The sequence below is a fragment of the Bison bison genome, unplaced genomic scaffold, assembly GCF_000754665.1.
Source record: "Bison bison bison isolate TAMUID 2011002044 unplaced genomic scaffold, Bison_UMD1.0 scf7180017864322, whole genome shotgun sequence".
In the NCBI taxonomy this organism is placed as follows: domain Eukaryota; kingdom Metazoa; phylum Chordata; class Mammalia; order Artiodactyla; family Bovidae; genus Bison; species Bison bison.
The window spans coordinates 7,532,908-7,547,295 of NW_011494894.1; the positions used below are offsets into that span (position 1 = coordinate 7,532,908).

The window sequence follows — 14,388 nt, forward strand, 5'->3', positions numbered from 1 at the left end:
TGGCTGAGGCTCTGCCCAGGGCGGTGATGGCACCCGCGAGGCTTGCGTTGTGCGAGTGTGTGTATGAGTGTGTGTGTGTGTGTGTGCGCGCGCGTGTGTTGTGTGTTGGGGCGGGGGGAGAGGGCATTGTCGCGCGTTTTTTTTCGGGGGCTTTGGGGGGAGAGAGAGACGGAGCGAACCGGGGCTCCTGGCTGTTGGGTTGGGATGCAGAAGTGGCGAGGGAAAGGTGATCCTTGCCTGGGGGCGGTCTCGGGCCACCGATGCTGCTCGGGTGCTGGTGCCGGAGGACCCGAAGGTGCCGGGGCGTGCGCGTTTAGACTCCGAGGAAGGGACGCGGAGGCCACTGTAGTAGCAAGGATTGAGAAGTTAGAAGTTGGGGTGCTTTTTTTCTGGCACTGAGGGAAGAGGAAAGCGAGTGGGCCGGGGGTGGATGAATGAAGGACAGGAGGCCTCAACCCGGCCGGCCAGCGAGGCGCTGTCCGGAGACGGTGGTGCTGAAACGCAGGGTGCGCCGGAGCTGCCTGCCGACACACGTGTTTACTTACCCCGAGCCTGAGGAATGCGTGGGCCCTCCTAAGGGCTGTTTAATGAAAGCCACGATGTATCGGTAAAGACAGGGCAAGGTGGCTTCGAAGAAAAAATATTCTTCTTTTAAGCTAACAGGTGAGTTGAACTGGGCACCCCTAATAAAAACCTCATGAAAAGAGTATACTTTGAGCAGAGTGCGCATTGTATAGGCACATTCATAGGATTCTAGGAGGGAGACTGAGGTAGCCATCTCTTCCTCACCGCGGTACTTTCACTTTTAAAAGCGTTGAGTCAGGAGCTGGTGCCAACTTACCTATTAAAGACTGTTGTTCAAGCATGAGGGTAGAGCAGAGCAAGTCATCAGCCTTCTAAGACAGTATCAGTGCCCCGGGAACACTCTCTTTTCACCTTCTTTTGATTTTGGTGTCTTCAGTCCTGTTCTTCTCTGTGAGTCTTTACTCTAGCCATTTTATGTTGCTATACTTTATTCCTCTCAGTTACCCAGAGAGAGGGGGACTTTCCTGTGGAATTCCGTGGCTCTAGAAATTTTTAGTGGGCCAGCAGGTACTCTCCCTTTCTTCCTGGAGCCAAGGATGTACTTAATTCCACTTGTTTTGTATTGCAAAAGGGGCAGATTTAGATTGAGAACAAAGGATTTTGCCTTGAGGCTTTGTTAAGTTGCTGCTGACCTACCAATTCTCCGTGACTTTAGAGGAGAGAATATAAGGAAATAAATATGGATTACAGCAGAGAGGCTTAGACTTTTTGACAGTAGTGATTTTTGCTTGCCAGTGGAACTGAGGAAGAGGAGAGAATATCTGTCAACAAAGCCTTTGAGTGTGTAGTCCAGAGAGCAACGTCAAAGAGGATGTGGTGTGCCCACTGTGGCTTTAAGGAGCTTATAACCTAATGAAGGATTTAGCACATATACATTGAAAAGGGAACAAGAACCCAAAGTACATATTAAGCTATTTTTTGTAGACTCTCTTATGGGAATCTTTGAGCTAGTGATAAGTTTTGTTAATTTATTTTTGTAAAGCAGCTTCTGATTTACAAAGCATTTCCATTGTGTATGTCTCTTATTCCTAGTAAGAAGCTTATAAGAAAGGCATCATTATCTCCATTTTACAAACAAGAAACTGATGTTCAGAGGCCAAGTGGCTGTCTTAAGTAGCTTAAGTGACATGGAGAGTGGGTGGCAGAAATGAGACTTGAACCCCACATTTCAGATTCCTCTTGAATAGGCCTTTGCACTGTACCAAAAGCAGAAAGAAGCGCTCACTAATCTTCTGACTGTATAATTCCATGAACTCTATTTTCTTCAAGCATATACTAACAGATTAGAATTAAATTTGCCATCAACTAAGTAAGTTTCCTAAATATGCATTTCCTTAAGAGCTCTTCCCCATTTCTAAAGAAACCAATCATCCATGATCTATTTTCTCCTGTTAAATGACTTTTAAAAAATTTCCCCCAACAATACAGAATTAATGCAATAAAATGATCAAACTTCTTAAAGATTCTTGAAATTAGTAATAGAAAAACTTTTAAAAGACCCAAACAAGGACTTCCCTGGTGGTCCAGTGACTAAGACCCTGCCATCCCAATGCAGGGTGCCTGGATTCCATCCCTGGTCAGAGAACTAGATCCCACGTACTACACCTGAGTTCACATGCTGCAACTAAAAGAACCTGCATGCCCCAGTGAAGATCGAAAATCCCATAGGCTGCAAATAAGACCCGCCGCAGTCAAATAAAAAAAGATTCCCCCATAGCTCAGAGGTAAAAAAAAAAAAATCCACCTGCAGTACACGAGACGTGGCAGGAGCCTCAACAGGAGCTGCAGGTTCAATCCCTGGGTCAGGAAGATCCCCTGGAGGAGGGAATGACAACCCACTCCAGTATTCTTGCCTGGGAAATCCATGGACAGAGGGCTACAGTCCGTGGGGTTGCAAAAGAATCAAATATGGCTGAGAGACTAAACAACAAACAGCAAAAAATAAATTTAATTAAAGACCCAATAGGACTTTGAAATTAGACACCTTTAAGAGGGCTCCTATATTTTGAAATCCAGTTTTGCTCACCAAAGAAAAAAGAGACTGTAAACAAACAAACAAAAAAGTGACATTCAGAACTAAAAACTCACTCTTCATCTCTGTAAAGTAGTACTTGTACAGTTCTCAATATGTATAAAATATTTCAGAATGAACTTGTCCTTTGATTCTGAAAGGGGAATTGATATTATTCTTGTTTATGACTATGGAAACATGTAAGAAAAGATCAGTATTTGTGATAGAGATATTTGACACCTATATACTTAACTGTAACTAAAATGCTTTCAGGGATGAATAAAAGGTTTTGGCAAAGTAGACCCCTAAACCCATGGTGTCTTATTTCATGTCTGCCTTATTACATACAAAAATAACATGAGGCTAGAAAGTCTCTCTTTTTCTTTTTAACCTGTAAATTCTTAGTTATTAAGCATGAGAGATTGTATTTCAGTAAAACTTTCTTTGCATTTGTATTGCCATGTTTGTCAATAAATATGCCAGTGGGAGAGATCTCTGGGTCAGGAAGATCCCCTGGAGGAGGCAACAGCAACCCACTCCAGTATTTTTGCCTGGAGAATCCCCATGGACAGAGGGGCCTGGTGGCCTACAGTCCATGGGGCCGCAAAGAGTTGGACATGACTGAAGCGACTTGGCACACATGCATGCATGAATGCTAGTGGGAGATCAGATAGTAAGTTTAAACAGAAAAGTAAGGAAAGACTGATCAGATTAACTTCCATGAAAAGTAAAGGAATTGAGGGACTTGATCACAGAAGAAATGTGTCCTGTTTATTTGATGAGTGCAAAATAATTGGATTTTCCAGTTTTTCTGCTTCAAAATATTTTTGAATTGAACAGTTGGGTTTTTTGAAAAGAGACATAATCCAATTCTGTTTCTCTTGAAAGCTAATGAAGACGACTTTCTACTTGCTGTGAAATTGGAATTGCAGCCCCTATTGCTACAGCTAGAATCATAAGAAAAATTAATTTGAGTTGCTACCAATATGTAGCTGCTGCTGCTGCTGTAAGTCACTTCAGTCGTGTCCGACTCTGTGCGACCCCATAGACAGCAGCCCACCAGGCTCCCCTGTCCCTGGGATTCTCAAGGCAAGAACACTGGAGTGGGTTGCCATTTCCTTCTCCAATGCATAAAAGTGAAAAGTGAAAGTGAAGTCGCTCAGTTGTGTCCGACTCTTAGCAACCCCATGGACTGCAGCCTACCAGGCTCTTCCGTCACAGTCTAAAATCAAGAAATTATTTAGTGTGTTTGAAATGCATATTTTAAAAAAGATCATTAAGCAGTATGGCTCATTAAGTGGTGCTTTTGCACCACTATTTGATACCACCCTATAAGTTAAACTGGATAGTGTTATCATCATTCTTTTATAAACAACAAAGCAGAGGAACAGGTTTAGGTCATTTGTTCACAATCATAAAGCAAAAGTCAAATAGAATCAATTTCCTGATATACAGACTCTGTATCTCACCAAAGATGCTTTTTTATTCCTTTAATTACAACAGCATTTATGAAAAGAGGAGCCATTGAACTTAGTTATCAACAAAGGGTAATGAGAACTTTATAAATTGTTTACCTTTGCAAAACAAACCACCAACAAAATATATTCAGTAGAGATATCTGTTCCCAATATCTTATGCTTATAATAAGGAAAAAGTGAAAGTGAAAGCCTCAGTCATGTTTGACTCTCTGTGACCCCATGAACTGTAGTCTACCAGGCTCCTCTGTCCATGGAATTCTCCAAGCCAGGATACTGGAGTGGGTAGCTGTTCCCTTCTCCAAGGAATCTTCCCAACCCAAGTCTCCCACATTGCAGGTGGATTCTTTACCATCTGAGCCACCAAGGAAGTCTTATAATGAGGACAAGTTATTTCTTTTCTCAGTATTTGTGTATTGTCCATTTAACTGTGTGGCTGGGACATTTCTTTCACCATTTCTCCTCCTTCTCCACTCTTCTATTACCACAACTAGCTCCTACTCATCCTTCAGATTTTAGCCTCAGCAGAACTTCCTCAGGGAACCTCCACTGACTCCTATATTAATTGTGGTTACCTGACATTTGATCCTGCATAACTTTATATTTTCCCTGTCATAACTCTAATCTCGTTCTTTGTTTCATGACTATTTCCCATGCTAGACAATAAACTTTACTGAGACAGAAACTATGCTTGGTTTAACTATTGATTTACTGACTAGTACCTAACATGGAATAGGCTCTCCATAATATGGGGTTGGGGCTTCCCTGGTAGCTCAGCTGGTAAAGAATCCACCTGCAATACAGGTGACCCAAGTTCAATTCCTGAGTCAGGAAGTTCCCCTGGAGAAGGAATCTGCTACCCACTCCAGTATTCTTGGGCTTCCCTGGGGGCTCAGACAATAAAGAATCCACCTGCAGTGTGGGAGACCTGGGTTTGATCACTGGGCTGGGAAGATCCCCTGGAGGAAGGCATGGCAACCCACTCCAGTATTCGTGCCTGGAGAATCCCCATGGACAGAGGAGCCTGGGGTGCTAGAGTCCACGGGATCACAAAGAGTCAGACACAACTGAGCGACTAAGCACGGCACAGCTGCATATGGGATTGGCCAAAAAGTTCATTTGAGTTTTTGTATGATGTTCCAGAAAAACCTGAACAAACTCTTTGGCCAACCCAATAGTATAATATAATAACAATTGCAAAAAGCAAGTCTTTGCTTCCTAATAGTTGTTGAATTTTTAAAAAAAAATGAATGTGTAGAATGTTGTTCCTGGTGGAGGAATCAAGCATGCATAAGGTCTGGGGTGATAAGATAGAGAGCCATGACATATTAGAACAAAAGAGCTCAGGAGGATTCAAGATGCGGGGGGTAGTAAGAGATAAGACTGGAAAGTTAGGTGGAATTCTGATCAATCATGAAGACTTTACGTCCTATTAAAGAATTTAGAGTTTATGCCAATGCCAATGACAAATATTGCATTTTTTAAGAAAAGGGATGTAATAATCATATTCATGAAATTGTGATTTAATTGAATTTTGAATATAAATTGGTGAAGGGAAAGGATGGAGATGTGGTGACCAACTAGGAACCTATTTCAGCAGTACAGAGTTCGAGTCAGAAAAGACTATTACCTTGCCCAGGTTGGTGGGGTTTGGGATGGAGAGTGAATGTGTATTTAAAAATATTTAGAAGGTAAAAGATCCTTATTTTGTGATTTGATGGGTAGGTGATGGCAAAATAGTCTAGTGTAATTGGCAGGTTTTAATCCAAGGTGGATGGATAAAGAACATTATGGAAAAGAAGCAGGTTTGGGTTTGGTGAGGAAAGTGAAGATTCATATTTCCTACTCTACAATTTTGGGAATATGCATTCTAACCAAATATTAATACTAATGCCAAAGAAAGTGAAAGTCATTCAGTCATGTCTGACTCTGCAACCCTGTGGACTGTAGCCTGCCAACTTCCTCTGGCCTTGGAATCTCCAGGCAAAATACTGGACTGGGTTGCCATTCCCTTCTCCAGGGGGTCTTCCTAACCCATGGATTGAGCCTGGGTCTCCTGCGTTGTAGGCAGATTTCTTTGCTGTCTGAGCCACCAGGGAAGCCTAATGCAAAAGAAGGAAATACTTAAATTCAAAGGTTCTTTGTAGCCTAAGACATCTGAAACTTCAAATGAAAACTCCCAGTAGGTTCCATTTGGATTATTCAAAGCTCTTCATTCAAGAAATATATTGAAATTCATTAACATTATGGAAATAAAAAGATAAAGAGTTTGCTAGCTTTTTTATAACCCTAAAGTTGACTCTTTTGTAATGTTGAGGCTGTGAAACTGAAAACAGTTGATGCAGTTCAAAAGACCATTCCAAAACTTACCCATCATTGTGATGAGAGCTGTAATAATATAATATAAGGCTGACCAAAAATCTCATTCAGGTTTTTTCATACAGTGTTGCGAAAAACCCAAGCAAACTTTTTGGCCAACCTAATACATTTAGGTGGATGCTTGGAAATTCTAATTCACTGGTAAGTTGAAGGTTCAATAATGGAAACGCATGCATCACTCATGGTAGTTTCATTGGTAAGGGCTGTGCCTGCTCATGACATGAGAATAATGGCTGAAAAAAAATGTAGATATTTTTGCCTACATGAACAGGTTTACTTTCTCCTGCTGAACTGATTGACTGAACCCTGAGTGGACATAATTATGCTAATTATGATAGGCAACTCTCCCATCTAGAACGTGTCTCAAACCAAGGAACAGGATATAACCCAGAAGGTTGATGTGCTAAAAATTTTGAAATGAAGAAATATTAATTTTAAGTTTCTCTTTTCATTTTCCTTGATCTTATTCTACATATCCAAATGATTATGCTTAGAACTATCAGAATTAAGAGGTTTCTATGACTTTTAGTTTGCATTGCTGCTTAGTAGGAACATCCTTTAAAATGTTGCAAGTCTCAAGAGAAACACTTCTACACAAATTTCCAATTTTAGACCAAGTCAAATGAACAGCCTAAAGTGCGGAGGCAAACTCAACTGGAAACGTAACCTGTCAACCCTCAAGCCTGGATCTCCCTCTGCTTTAGAGAGATCCTCAGACATGAGAGGAAAATGCACAACTAGGTGGATCATCTCTATTTTCTGTTATTTTTCTGTTGCTAGGCAATAATTGTGAAAGTAAACTATGCATGACCGGGAAAGAGAATGAAAACCCCATTTTGCAAGTGTTTCTTTAAAAAAATTCAAATCTAAATTTTATAATATCATGGTCCTCTTAGCTACTAATACAGTGCTGTATGTGTAGTGGATACTTAATCAATATTTAATGATACTATGAAATACACACTTTCTAGTAGAGTTCTCCTTCATTTTTAAAGTGTTCAACTCATCCTGAATTGCTCAAGAAAGATTCTAAAGGAACAAAGGAATGCATTAATTTTTTTCTTTAATTTTTGGCCACACCCCATGGCACGTGGGACCTTACTTCCCTAACCAGGGATCAAACCCACACTCCTTGCATTAGAAGGTGGAGTCTTAACCACTGGACTGCTGGGGAAGTCCCTAAATATTTTTTTTTTTAACACTGGTTTAAAAAAAATACTCAGCACACCAAATTTTGGTTAAACAAAGGCATTTAAAGTAGTTTTTAAGGATCTAATCTAACAAACTAAGAACTGGGATATAGGAATGCATTTTATTTCCCTGGTGTCTCAGATGATAAAGCGTCTGCCTGCAATGTGGGGGACCGGGGTTTGATTCCTGGGTCGGAAAGATCCCCTGGAGAAGGAAATGGCAATCCACTCCAGCACTCTTGCCTGGAAAATCCCATGGAAGGAGGAGCCTGATAGGCTACAGTCCATGGGGTTGCAAAGAGTCGGACATGACTGAGCGACTTCACTTTCACTTATACAACTTTATGGATATGTGTTCCATATCTCAATATAGGTAAATGCAGTGTCAGTTTACAAAGAATGCAATTTTCCATTGTCATAGGTTTTCCAATTATAAGCATTCAAATGCCTGGATCACATTTGCTTTTTTTTTTTTAAAATACAGTTTGGCAGATAGCCTCAGAAATATTTTAGACTAAAAAAGATGTTCAATGGCTTACATGGTATGACTAAGGCCATCTTCCTGGCATTGGCACCCTCCTCCTTTTGTGCAGTATCTCAATGATCTACGAACTCTGCAGCAAAGGCAAATATTATAAAGACTACCAGCATCATCGTCTTCCCCATGATCATTTTAATAATGGAGCTAACCTTATTTGAGCCTCTTAAACTCTACTACCATTAAACTGTTTTCCACTAAATCTATGGCATAATTCTCTTTTGTTCTGAACAAGTGAGCCAACCAGGGAAATTCTTGTAATTTTGGTGATAAGGGAGTAAAAGGAAGAGGTAGAAAAGGAGCAAGGCTCAGAGGCTAACCTGGAAAGTGGTAACAGCTAAATTGCATTCTTTTTCTGCTCTTTCTCCTTCATCAGGTTGCCTCCACATGAGTAACTATGCTCAGACATATTGGCCTCATATAATATTTACCAGACAGTAGGAGAGGGAGTGAAATCTAGCCCCTAGATAAGACTAAATGCTTATAGTTTTTCTCTACCCTTGGCCCAATATTAAATTCTCAACAAAATAGCTGAGTGATCCTTGTAAAATGTAAGTCAGATGTAAGTCAGATCATGTTGCTCCTCTGCTGAAAACTCTCCAACGGTTCCCTATTTCGTTCAGGGTCAAAGTCATTTTAATGATTTACAAGGTCTCCAAGACCCGCCACCTTTCCCCCCTTGTCTCCCTACATCAACACATCTCTTTGCCATCTCACTTTTAGCCAACCTCACTGACCTCTTGTTTTATCCTTAGAGCCTTCACTGAATGTTCTCACTGCCTAGAATGCCCTTCCGCCATATACCCCATGTCTATTTCACTCTCTTTGTCCAAATGCAACCTCTCACTGTCTACTTGACAGGTCCTGCTTCCCTGATCACATAATTTAAAATCACAGCTCATACACTCCCAATCCCCTTTATCATACTCTACTTATATCTTTTTCTCTTATCTCTTGTCCCCTTTTAACAAAGACAAAGTGAAGTGAAGTGAAAGTCACTCAGTCGTGTCTGACTCTTTGCGGCCCCATGGACCATACAGTCCATGGAATTTTCCAGGCCAGAATACTGGAGTGGATACCCTTTCCTTTCTCCAGAGGATCTTCCCAACCCAGGTACCAAACCCAGGTCTCCCACATTGCAGCAGATTCTTTACCAGCTGAGCCACAGGGAAGCCCAAGAATTCTGGAGGGAGTAACCTATTCCTTCTCCAGGGGATCTTTCCGACCCAGGAATCGAACCAGGGTCTCCTGCTTTGCAGGCGGATTCTTTAGCAACTGAGCTATCAGGGAAGCTCTGATAGCTTTAACAAAGATAGATGTTATCTTTCACCGTTGATTGTTTAATGTCTGTATCCCCAGCTAGCATGTGAGCTCTTCAAATGCAGGGAATCTTCATTTACTCTGCTCACTCATATATCTCAGGCTCCTTGAAGACTGCCTAGCCATAATGCTCAATAAATGTCTGTTGAATTAGTGAATGAATGAAATGTTAGAATTACCTACTATTCCAACCTCAGTTCTAGATTCTTTCTGTGGCAGAGAAGGTAAAGTCTTTACGAGGGATCAGTGAGCATTGATTCATTCAATAGATGATTATTGAGTTATGAATATGTCTCAGGCACTGTGCTAGGCCTCAATTAAAGGCATTCCTTCTTATGCCTCAGGGAGACCATCTTCTGTAGAGGAGATAAGCTGTACATAGCCGTTTGAGTCAAAGTGCCTTAAAAGAGGGGAGAATGACGTAAAGTGGGAACACTGAGGGAAAAGTGATCCCTCCAGGTATGGTGGGAGGACCACCAGGGCAGGTGTAGTGAGAGTGAGCTTGAAGGTAGGAGTTGTCCAGTGGACAGGATGGAGAATGGCATTCTGGGCCAAGAGCTAGTATGTGAAAAGGCCCCAAACAGCTTCACACATGAAGGGACCTCCAGGGAGCTTGCTAGGTGACTGGAGTGTGGGTGGGGACAGGAAAGGGCAGGAGATGAGAGAGCCAGAAAACAGGTCTGGGCAGGGGTAGGGGGTGGACACCAAAGAGTTTAGACTTTACCCAGGCAGAGAAGTGCATTGCAGATGTGGGACCTACCTCCCAAATGTCAATGTTGTCTTTATTAGGATTCTGACCCCATGATTTTATATAAGCATTTTAAAGTTATTATTTCCTTGTCACTCTTCTAAATATGGAAGGGGAATTCCCTGGTGGGCCAGTGGTTAAGATTCTGCACCTTCACTGCTGAGGGCCTGGGTGCAATCCTTGGTTGAGGAACTAAAATCCCAAAAGCCACATGGAGCAAGCAAAAAATTAAGAAATTAAAAAAAATATGGAGTATTTTTTCTCCCAAGATTGAAAAAAATTTATTTACTTCTTAATTTTTGTTTTCTGAAATGGAACCATTGTCCATTCTACTGAGGAATAAATAAGTGGGAAATTATACTGCTGTACAACCCACCTAAGCAGATCAACAATCAAACAATCACTTCTCTGATAGAAGTTGTTCTCGCCTAGGTTCTAAAGGTAACCCTCTGTACTTCAGTGGGGTGCTCCCCTCACTGCTGTTAGAGTATTTTCAGGTTTGGTGACCTCAGATCACCCTTGTGTGATCTTCCGTGATTTTGTAGCTTTTGCATCACGTGCCTGCTCTCTTTTTCTCTAGGCTTAATTGTCTGGAGAGTGAGGACTGTTGGAGATCTTTTTCTTTGACACTGGTTTTCTGCTGTAATAATTTTGGGAGGTCTTGAATAAGTATACTGTATATCTGTTTTTGCTCAAAGCTATGGGTTTTTGTGACTTTTAAATTTATTATTATATGATTTTAAAGCCCCAAATAAATGACATTCCAGTGTGTGAGTATGTGGGTGGGGAGCGGTGGTGGTTGGGTTTCTCATTGCTTTATTCCTGAATATTTTTCTAAGCCTTCATCTTGGTACCCACAGAGGGATCCTCATTCTATGAAGTACTGAGATTAACTTACATCAATAATTATTCACATCTTTTTTGAGACATGTATGTGCTGATAAATACTTAGCAGCATATGGCTTATCAGAAGAACTACAATATCTTTAAAATAAGACAACTTTTTTTTCAACTTAGAGACTGTCACCCATTATAAATTAAAATTAAGAAAGACAATAAAGTATTATATGTATAAATTTAAGACATAATTGCCTCATTTACCATGAACCAATCTTGCTAAGCACAGTTTAAAAATTATTTACTTGTTATGCCCCAGGGAATCAAAGTTTATAGATAATACATGATTTTCCCACGCTGTGAATCACATGGATAAAGAGTAGATAAATGTCTCTGTTTTTTCCTATTGCTTCATTATTTCTCTGTATACGGAACATAATAAACTGAATTTCTATTGATTTTAGAATATACTTAGTCTCCTTTAACCTTTGTTTTATCGTCTGCAAATAGGGTAATTGATATAAGTCAGGGGTCAGCAAAACTCCAGCCTGCCAGACAAATGTGGTGTGCAAGCTAACAATAGCTGTTACATTTTTAAATGTTGGAGAAAACATACAAGAAGAAAGATACTTGAAGCACATGAAAATTTTCTGAAATTTAAATATGAGCATTCATAAATAAAGTGTTTTTTATTTTAATGTATTTAGTTTTAATTGAAAGATAATTGCTTTGCAGAATTGTGTTGGTTTCTGCCATACAAATGACATGAATGAGTCATAGGTATACCTATGTCCCCTCCCTCTTGAAGCTCCCTCCCACCTCCCACCCCATCCCATCTCTCTAGGTTGCCACAGAGCACCGGTTTAAGCTTCCTGAGTTATACAGCAAATCCCCACTGGCTGTTTCTCTTACAGATAGTAGTGTATACGTTTCCATGCTAATTTCTCCATTCATCCCACCATTCTCCTTCACGTGAATGTTGTCTCTGCTTATTTTCATATGACAACAGTAGAGTTGAGTAGTTGTGATGGCAACTGTTTATAGACTGCAAAGCCTAAAATATTTACTACTGTCTGACTGTTTACAGAAAAAGTTTGCCTATCCCTGATGTACCCTACCTCTGAGGGTTGGAATGGGGAGTGAATTTGAAGGGTTCTAAAAATATAAAGTACAGTTGAAGTTCATTACCCAGTGGAACTCTTTAATGAACAATTTTCAGTCTAAACTAAATCTCTGAAAGGACTCATTTAAGCAGCAAATGTAGTTTCAATTTCATAATTGTAATTTTTCTGGCCGACTGAGTAAATGACTGTGTTCACAATGGGGATGATTTTCTGGTGTTTGGTTTACATTGGGCATTGATTAGCCCCTCTGGCTAATGTCGGACGTTTATCTGGTGCTGAACACTTGATGTACTTTCCCAGAACATCCTTTTCCTGATTCACAGCTACTTCCTTCTTTCCATCTAATATTTTGTATACTTTATATTGAGGATTTAAAAAAATAGCACAGCAATTGCATTGGGCTTTTGCAGGCTGCTCTTGCAGTCACATCTCGGTTTTCTGCAGGATCTCACCTCTTTCTGAACTCTGCTAGCACTTGGTTTGTACCTCTGTTAGAGCACTTAGCACATTGTGCTGTGGGTTGCAGCTATTTCAGTCCATGCTTCATATTCTCTATCAGATTTAGGCTCTTGCCTATGTCATAGGGCTTTTTGTATTTCCTAAAGTGCTCTAGGCAAATGGAAGGTACTATAAATATTTAGCAAATGAATGAATGATTGAATGGTTGGGAATATTCAGAATCTCAAATTTTAGGCAAAATAGGTAATTGGGAATCAGACAAGAATTTGGAAATCAGGAAACATAGGAAAACAGAATTTCATATATGCCAGAGTCAGAAAACAGGAGAAACAGCAACCATTTAGTGACTTCAAAACTGAAATGGATTGTTGCCTCAAGGTAAGAAGGCTCATGTGCCATGTATAGCCTTTCCAGGCACTCACAAGGGAACCTGCAAGTCATGCTTAGGAGCTATTAAGTTTGTGACTTGGCAGGAATGGAAAATGTGGGGTCAAGGATGAAGGTGAATCCTCAAACTATCCACTGGATGCTACAGTCAGATGCTTTAGTACGTCCAGCAATGGTTTCTCAGTGAGGCAAAAGTAGGCTGGGGGATGAGGGAGGAGTTAAATTTTATTTAGTCATGGTTTGATAAGGGTTTCATGTACATGGCACTTGACACAGGGGAGCTTAGTTCAGATAAGCAAAATGAACAAAAAACTTTGGTTTGTCAATTGTAAGATTTTGCTTCAGAAATCATAGAATCGCCATTCAGGGAACATTTCAAAAACCACTCATCCAGTCCCAAAATCCCTTTTAAAACACTTTCACAAGTATTTGTCCAGACTTTGGCGTAAGATCTTCCAGGGCCAAGGAAAGCTCTCTTTTCAGAGGCAGCCAAATAGCTCTTGGCACAGTTTTACTTTTTTCAAGATTATTTCTTCTATTGGGCTGACATTGACCTTCCTGAGACTTCCATATGTTGGCCCTAGTTCTTTTCCTTGAGATTCACGCAACAGGTCTAATCTGTCTTGCTCTGCTCGTGAGACATTCAGATAGCTGAAGATAGCTACTCTGCCCTCCTCACTAGTCTTCTCCTTAGGCTAACAAGTTCCTTCAGCTGAACATCAATTACTGTTTCTAGTTTTCATAATGTTCTGGTTCATCCTTTTTGAACATATCTTCATTGTCTACATCCCTCTTTAAATGTCCTGCCAGTTTGTGATGCAGCCTTCTGATGCAGTGAGCTCTCTTACCTATGATTGAATGTAGCTTATGGTATGTTCCCCTTATGGGTGGCACTGTGTCTCTCTAATGGAATCAGGTAAGACAAGTTATGGTTAGCTTCATGCTGAAATGTCCTGACACTCTGACTAATCAATCAATTTGGTGGACGAAATGACATAGTCCAATTAGTTCAATTTATTTAAAAGTCTGGCTGGTAAAACAAATCTGATTAGTACAGTGCCAACCTATATGCAGGTCAGGAAGCAAGAGTTAGAACTGGACATGGAACAACAGACTGGTTCCAAATAGGAAAAGGAGTACGTCAAGGCTGCATATTGTCACCCTGCTTATTTAACTTCTATGCAGAGTACATCATGAGAAACACTGGGCTGGAAGAAGCACAAGCTGGAATCAAGATTGCCGGGAGAAATATCAATAACCTCAGATATGCAGATGACACCACCCTTATGGCAGAAAGTGAAGAGGAGCTAAAAAGCCTCTTGATGAAAGTGAAAG

The 14,388-nt window shown here is 40.6% G+C and overlaps 1 protein-coding gene across 2 annotated transcripts in view; it reads left to right on the top strand.

Moving 5' to 3' along the window:
* The window catches only part of NMNAT2 (nicotinamide nucleotide adenylyltransferase 2), a 218,577-nt gene that overhangs the window by 53,321 nt on the left and 150,868 nt on the right, over window positions 1–14,388 (top strand). The gene's annotated exons all lie outside the window — the stretch shown is intronic.